General features: G+C 37.3%; 1 pseudogene; it reads right to left on the bottom strand.

Moving 5' to 3' along the window:
- Positions 1–2,542: 2,542 nt before the first annotated feature.
- Positions 2,543–2,655, bottom strand: LOC148090383 (U2 spliceosomal RNA; annotated as a pseudogene).
- Positions 2,656–7,835: the final 5,180 nt, after the last annotated feature.

The following is a 7,835-nucleotide window of genomic DNA, read 5'->3' as shown; positions in this document are numbered from 1 at the left end:
TCTTCAAGACATGAGTTTGTGGTTTGTGCACATTGATGGTACACTTTATATACACAGTGGCTTGAGTGACATTTTGGTCTATTACTTACTTTGTTTTTCCAAGCTCAAGCATCTTTTATTATTATTCAGAATAAGTAGTTGGAGCTGTTCATGGCCCCTTCCTTCCTTCCTTCCTTCCTTCCTTCCTTCCTTCCTTCCTTCCTTCCTTCTTTCTTTCTTTCTTTCTTTCTTTCTTTCTTTCTTTCTTTCTTTCTTTCTTTCTTTCTTCTTTCGGATATCTTAGGATATTTGCAATGACAAGAGTCTTAAAAATAGCTAGTCTCTAAAGAGAAATTTTATAACACTGCAAAAATTATTTTGATTTTTATTCAGCTGTGGGAAACAATTAATTTGTTCTATTCAAACTATTTTTCTGATTACTGAAAATGAGAATATAATTATTATTTATTAAGTACAACCAGTACATTTTCTGGGATACAAATATTGCTATTTCTATACAATGCAACGTTTGACTAATTAATGAGTGTATGCCCGTATTACCAAGAATGTTTATCTCTATATGTGGAAAGAGGACAAGAACACTTTTAGGCTTCTTCCCTGTAAATTATTTGCAGACCTGGTTCCATAGTTAATCTGGGCGTTAGCAAGTCACCTTGAGAGTAAATCGCTCACTGATAAGATGAATAACTCTAAATATTCAATATCTATTAGCCTCACAATCTTTGCTTCACAAATGGTGACTGGTTAGCAGAAAATAAAATATAAGCTACTGTATGATTCAACAGTTAATCCAATTAGTTGTGATAGAGTTTTCAGGAACCAGGAGAGTATATCAAGGAGCCTTTCCAACCTTGTCAGTTTTTTGGAGTGCATTGTTAGCTAGATCAGGGTAAGGGGTAAGGCAATTCCAATCAAATTTCCATAATATACAATGAACCAAGACTGAGAGGGTTGGGAGTTGGGATCAGAGACAGAAGAAAAATAGAAAAGAGCAGGCCTTCAGAACCATAATCCAGAGGCTAAAATCCATAGGAGAAACAACATATGAGGTACAGATAATACCAGAGAGGTATTAAGAAGAGAGGGATCAGGCCCAAGTGAGGTTGTAATACTGCAAGGACCACTTTGACTGGGACCAGCATCTACAAATCTACAACCTAGGCTTAAAATTTCCCTTTACTTACTTGGCCATAGGAAAAGCCCCAAGAGATCATAGGTGCAGGCTGAGGGAAACACAGCAGTATGATAGCAGGCAGATTAAGATGGTTACCACTCTGTTCACGCAACTAACTTGTGCCTTCCGTGGCTGGAAGTTAAGTCCGACACCTGGCCAATAGGGGCCCCCAGGCAATGAGGTAAAAAATTAGGCTGTGGTGTTTTTGTGGGTTGTTTTTTTTGAGTGACTGAAATTATATAGGAGAATACAGGTGCTGCAACATGATGGAGCAGAGAAGAGTATGAAGGGAGTTTGGGGAAACATCCTGGGCTATCTTGTTGCTCCTCAGCGCCCAGGGGTAAAGCAATATGGCCCATTGCTGAAACTATACAAGTAGGGCAACTAAGAGCTCAGGCCCCTCAGGAATGAAAGCTAGATCATACCTCCCAGGAAAGCATCCGAAATAGCAAGCAAGTAGCTGCCTACTAGGGGTAGGGATAAGTACCAGGAAAAAATGGTGTTTGCAAAGTTTTGTGAATTATATATTTTATGCATATTTAATGCAAACAGTATTGGGCATGAAGTGTTTGAATAGTAATATCGCAAACTAATTTGCCTTTGCTGGTGGTAAACTATATTTTATTGTGTTACCCAGGAAGTATCAGAGTACTTCACAAAAGGAATACCTTTTAAGTTTGAATTCCAAGTAGGAGGAGACTTCCAGCCAAAGTGAATATAAACTGTCTCCTCCCTGTCCCTCAACTCTTGTCACCGTGTTCAGGACCACGTGGTGTGTTGGAGAAAGAATACAGTCATCCAAAAATCTATGAGCACAGAATGCTCAGGTTAAGGAAATTGTTACGCTAACCCTTTAATCCCCACTTCTGTCCCTCTCCCGAGGGCTTCCGTTTTGTTCCCAGGGCCTATAACAGGTTAGTGTGTGTCTTGAATCTTCCCTGTTACATGCTGATGGCTGATGTCACTAATCAATTATGACATGCTTTCCCATTGAGGTAGACTGTCTACACACTCCGCAACATGGTGTTCCAGATAGTTACTATAAATCATGAAATCAATCAGATGGGGAAAGACAAACGCCGTATGATTTCACTTATATGTGGAATCTAAAAACAAACAGAACAGAAACAAACTCATAGATATAGAGAACACACTGATAGCCGCCTGATGGGGAGGGTTTTGGGGAGGTGGGTGAAAAAGGTGAAGGGATTAAGAAGTACAAATGGCCAGTTATAAAAATAGCCATGGGGCTATAAAGTACAGCATAGGAAATATAGTCAATAATATTGTAATAACTATGTATGGTGCCAGGTGGGTAGGCACTAGATTTATCAGGACTATCACTTTGTAAGTTATTAGACAATTACTATGTTGTACACCTGAAACTAATATAAAATTGTATGTCAATTGTAATTGAAAACTAAATTTTAAACTGATAAGAACAGATACTACACTTGATCTTAGCCAAAAGGCTGAGATATCAAATAAAACCTATTTGATATCTTCAGTCTATTATACCAGGAAAAAAATTAGAAACAACTATAGGAAAGTCTAATCACTTGTTTACTAATTTCTTACTATGCTGACAGCAAAAGTATAAGGACAGACAGTTGTGTCTATTTATTCTAACGCTAGGTGACAAAAAATACATGCAGAGTGAGGGCAGTAGAGAGCAAAATAATCCATTAGCTAAATATGGACAGTGTTTGTTTTTTCTAATTCACCCAGTACCAGGATGGCCGCTTAATAAGCACCTACAGTGTTAAATCGATAGGTTATTATCCCATTTGATAACAGTGATGAATTAAGAAGTACTAGGAAGCGCAATTATATAGCTACTCATTACTCAGAGAAAAGGTAGGGTGATTAAATAAAACATACTACAGCATGCTTAGAAAGTACTTCAATTACACTATGAGATTATAATACAAATAACTAAAATAAATACTACACTATTAAGAAAAAAAAAAGAATACCATAACTGCAAAAGAACAAACTCAACAAATCATTTTAGTGTTATCCTAAGTAAACTTTATTTTCCCATTATTTAGCTACGGGAACCATGCCACTAACCATCAGCATCAATGAAGTGAAGACTCTTCAGACCCAGTTTTCTATTCCAGCTCTACCAGACTCATAGCCTCACACTTTCTGAGAGCACACCGAGGAAAAAGTTCTTTGTACTGCTCACATCTGATAGGAACCAAGAGGTGAATTTTCCTAGACTATTTAAATTCAGTGGGCTCTTTTATCTCAGCAATGTCACAAAGGATGAATATGGTGCTTAAAGAAATCAAAACCCTTAATTTCAAAATGACCCCATTAGAAAACCACATGCCAATATAAACTATGCAGCAGGCAAATAAAATGTTCTTGAAACTTCTTTCTTGGAACTGCTTCATAGTGTGCCTATGAGCCGAAGAATTAAACATAGCCTTATAATACCATTTTTTACCTAAAACAATCATGTCCAGCTTAGCCACCTTCTATTTTGACTATCGCTGCCTCTGAAAGACTTTTGGCATTTCCAAAAGGTAAAGTCATCCCTAAAAAACAAAGTGTCAAGCTATGGCCCCGGTATTTGAAGAGAATTCTAATGAAGACCCACCGAAATACTTTGTGCAATGGTCACTTCCCTGAAATGTGTGTAGTTCCCCAATGTAAGAAATATGTTCTGTACTACATAAGGAAATACATCTGTGTCTTTCAATGGGCTTAAACATGGTACATTTGAGCAATAATATCATATTTACTATGGTTTATCAAAGAATTTAGAGTACTTTTCTAAAATTAAATTCAATAGAAAACATTTGTACCATTGAAACACTCAAAGCAGCCCAAGAGCTCTGCAGAGCTCTGTTTGGAATCCAGGCCCTATAGCACTATGCGTCATTCTAAGCTACTTCAAATTTAGGTCAGCTAACTTTTGGGTGAGGTGGGCAGGTATGGTCTGGCCATGTTAGTAATGAGGCATAGTGGCAGTTTTCCTGCAGTGTTCAAAATGTGGGTGTACATTTTGTCAAATACCTTAGGCACACCCCCTAGGAATAAAGCAATATCCTTTTGCTCTACAGTTGAAATGTAATTGCTATGTTTATCAAAATTTAGTTGGGGAACTAAAGGAATATTTGAATTTTTACAGTGTTCTTAATATTCTTTCCTTTTCCAGTTAGCTTATAATCAATCTGTAAGGAGAGATTTTTTGGAATTTCAAGAGTCAAAGAACATGTAATCCAATTAGGTCATTTAGTTTCATTAACTTAATATTGCATAAATCATTTATCAGAAAAATATTCCACTAATGCTTATTAGTCTTTATGTTAATTTTTTCAGTGAAATAAAGCTGTTTTTACTGTCATAAAATGTACAAGTATAAGTTCAGCTTTATATGAAAAAGGAATCAAACATATTTTGTGGGGAAGGGTAAATATGTGAGAGAGACAGACAGACAGGTGAGTTGGACTGTAATCAGGTGGTTTGACTTTTCCTGCCTTAACAGGCCTGAGGTAGGAAACTCCTCTGACTAATGGTGATTCACAATACAGTGATTCCCAGAGTCAGTGTGGGAATGGGGCCATATAAAATTCTAAAGGGTCTTGTGCGTGTAGCACTAAAAGTCTCCCAAATCCCCTCCTTGGGGAATGTTATTTTATTTAAATTTTTTTCAATTACAATTGACATTCAATATTATATCAGTCTCATGTGTACAGCATAGTGGTTAGACATTTATATAATGGTAGTAATTCTACCTGCGTCATCAGACTAATGTGAGGTTCAAATAAGATGATTCTTGCAAATATATTTTGAGAACTGAAAGCATTTACCAACTACATGCTGTCTAGTGTTGAAGTTTAGCTGTTTCATTGACATTAGCAGTTTTGTTTCTCCAATATGATTATAAGTTCCTTGAACATAGAGATAAACTTTAATGTTTTTTTCTTTATCTCCTTATAGTGCTGTATATGTGATAAATATTTAGAGCATTTATTGTTTTCACTATTATCATTTACCTTTATATGGTGCTTCATAGTTGCCAAAGCATTTTCGCATATATTATATCCATGGTGTACCTTCATTTTTTTATATGCCAGAAGACTGAGATTTCAGGAGACACAGTGACATTTCCAAGCCCACACAGTTAGTAGAGTTTTTGAAACTATCATACAGTCTGCATATTTGCAATCTCTGACTCCTTTCTTGTAATCTGGTGCTTAATTCTAGGTAGTTCATGCAGCTCCGATTATAGAAGGAATGTGACTTTGTAAACTATGTAAGTCCTCTGGGAGTGACATTTACTGATTCTCTACAGTTGGCTGCAACTGTGCCATTGACAGCTTTATTTTCTCTTTCATTATATCAGCAAAGGTAGTTAGTATATGGCACATGTGCCAAGTGATGTGTGGTTTGGGGCTTCTCTATTTCAGTGCATCCAATTCTTAATTTTTGAGATTGTGAATTTTCCAAGGTCTCTATTGGGCTGTTCTTTTTCTTTTCTACTGCTGCTCACTTTTTGTACTTGTCACTGAGTGCTAGAATGCCCATCAAAAGGTAACCAAGCAAGGGTGAGGGCATGTGACTGATTTTAGTCCTAAAGTGTGGTATTTTTTCACCCCACTGCACAAAATGTTTTGGATAAGAGATTGAAGTTATTGGACAAAAATGCATTTTTAAATTATCTAGATATCTTCCCCCTCCATATGCTCCTGGTCCAAAGTTAGCACTGACTGTGCCATCCAAATTAATCCCAAACAAATGTAAATAGTCAATGAAAAACATTGTATCCTAATTATTATAATTAAAATCTAAATTTAGGTCAAAATGTGCTCTTTAAATCACCCTAGAGTTTGATTAGGAATAAGGGTAATAGTGATTTAGTGGGCTACTGAGAAGTCCTTCACACAATTCTCATCAGTTTCTATAATGATTTTGACATTTCATCAAAGCTCAGGAGGAAATCAGCAATTATTTATTAGACTTTAAAAATCACAGCATGTCAGAATGTACTCAAGTGACTACAGATGCAATGCTTTGAAAGAGAAGAGCTGCAGTGGGTGTGCATCACAACTAAAATTAGAGCAAGTGTCAATATGTCAGCTGCAAAGTGACAGGTCTTACACAAGGTGCTTAAGGTTAATAAATGATATTTTATTTGGTTAGAGTGACCAGAAAACGTTGAAGGTGTGAGCTCATCTTTGAAAAGAGCTACTTAAAACAGGAGTCTAGAGGAAGCTAATGTAGTTTAAAAAGCGGCAAAATTATATAGCAATGGTGTTTATAATAAAGCAAATGCTATTTATTTGGTGCATAAACTGGGCCAGACACTGTACGCTAAAGCATGAATCTATATTATCTCTTTTGTCTTCAATTTAACCTTATGAGGCTGCTCCATTTACTATTGAACAAAGGCTCAGGAAGTGAAAAGTTGGGATTTGAACCCAATACCTACCACACTTCAGAGCCCAGTCTAATGTTCACTTATTATACACGGGTCTTGTGTCAGATCTAACATTCACTGCTAGGTGACCTTGGAGAAGATACTTTCCCTCGCTGGAAATTTATCTGTATGTAAAATGAGGAGACTTGACTGGGTTTTCCTATCTATAAAGTCCTTTAAGAAGGAATAGGTATGTAGACTACTTTATTTATTTGTTTATTTATTTATTTATTAAATTTATCTTTATTGTTGAGAATATTACAGATGTCCCATTTTTATCCCCATTGATCCCCTCCACCCCGCATCCATCCCACCCCCAGGTTTCCCCCATACCAATGTCTGTGTCCATGGGTTATGCTTACAAACATATAAGGTCTTTAATTAATCTCTCCCCACCCACACCCTCCTCCCTGCCTTCCCTCTGAGATTCCTCAGTATGTTCCATGCTCTTTCCATTTTTAAAAATTTATTTATTTGTTCAAAATATTACAGATGTCCCTTTTTCTCCCCAATGACCTGTTCCACCCCCTCCCTTCCCCCTCCCCAGTCCCTCTCCCCACCATTATCCCCGTCCTTGGGTTGTGCATATGTGCGTATAAATTCTTTGGTTACTCTCTCCCCCTCCACCCACCTGCCCTCCTCCATCCCTCTGAGATTCCTCAGTCTGATTCATGCTTCCATGTCATTGAATCATTTCTGTTCATCAGTTTAGATGGATAATGTGTTGTTGAGAAGTGAAGAGGGGGAGAGCTGATGTGAAAAGGAAGCGTAGGCTAAATAGGAACTTAAATGGGCACTCTTCCTGTGATGTGATTCTTCCTCTACTTCTGGCCAGTTTATACTTTTCTCACCACCTTTTTTTTTTTTTTAATCCTTACCCAAGGACATGCTCATTGATTTTAGAGAGAGGGAAAGAAACAGAGATCGATAGAGAGAGAAAGGGAGAGAGAGAAAAACTTTGATGTGAGAGAGATCATCAATTGGTTGCCTTTTGTACACACCCCGACCGGGAACCGAACCAGCAACCCAGTTATGTGCCCCTGTTATCAAAGAATTGCATGGGTGGGATTTCCTCAGTGCTAGTCTGAGTGGGGTTCTCATGATATCTTGAGAAAAAGAATTTTCTAAGACTCACACTGAAGAATGAGATGTGATAGAAAGGTTTATTCACATGAAATTATATCCCTCGGTTTCCAGAGTCCTATTTCCATTAAACCAGTCCTGGAA

Source organism: Miniopterus natalensis, chromosome X, assembly GCF_054644295.1.
Source record: "Miniopterus natalensis isolate mMinNat1 chromosome X, mMinNat1.hap1, whole genome shotgun sequence".
Taxonomy (NCBI): domain Eukaryota; kingdom Metazoa; phylum Chordata; class Mammalia; order Chiroptera; family Miniopteridae; genus Miniopterus; species Miniopterus natalensis.
The sequence above is the reverse complement of the archived record's forward strand: the minus strand, read 5'-3'. Positions and strand labels throughout refer to the sequence as shown.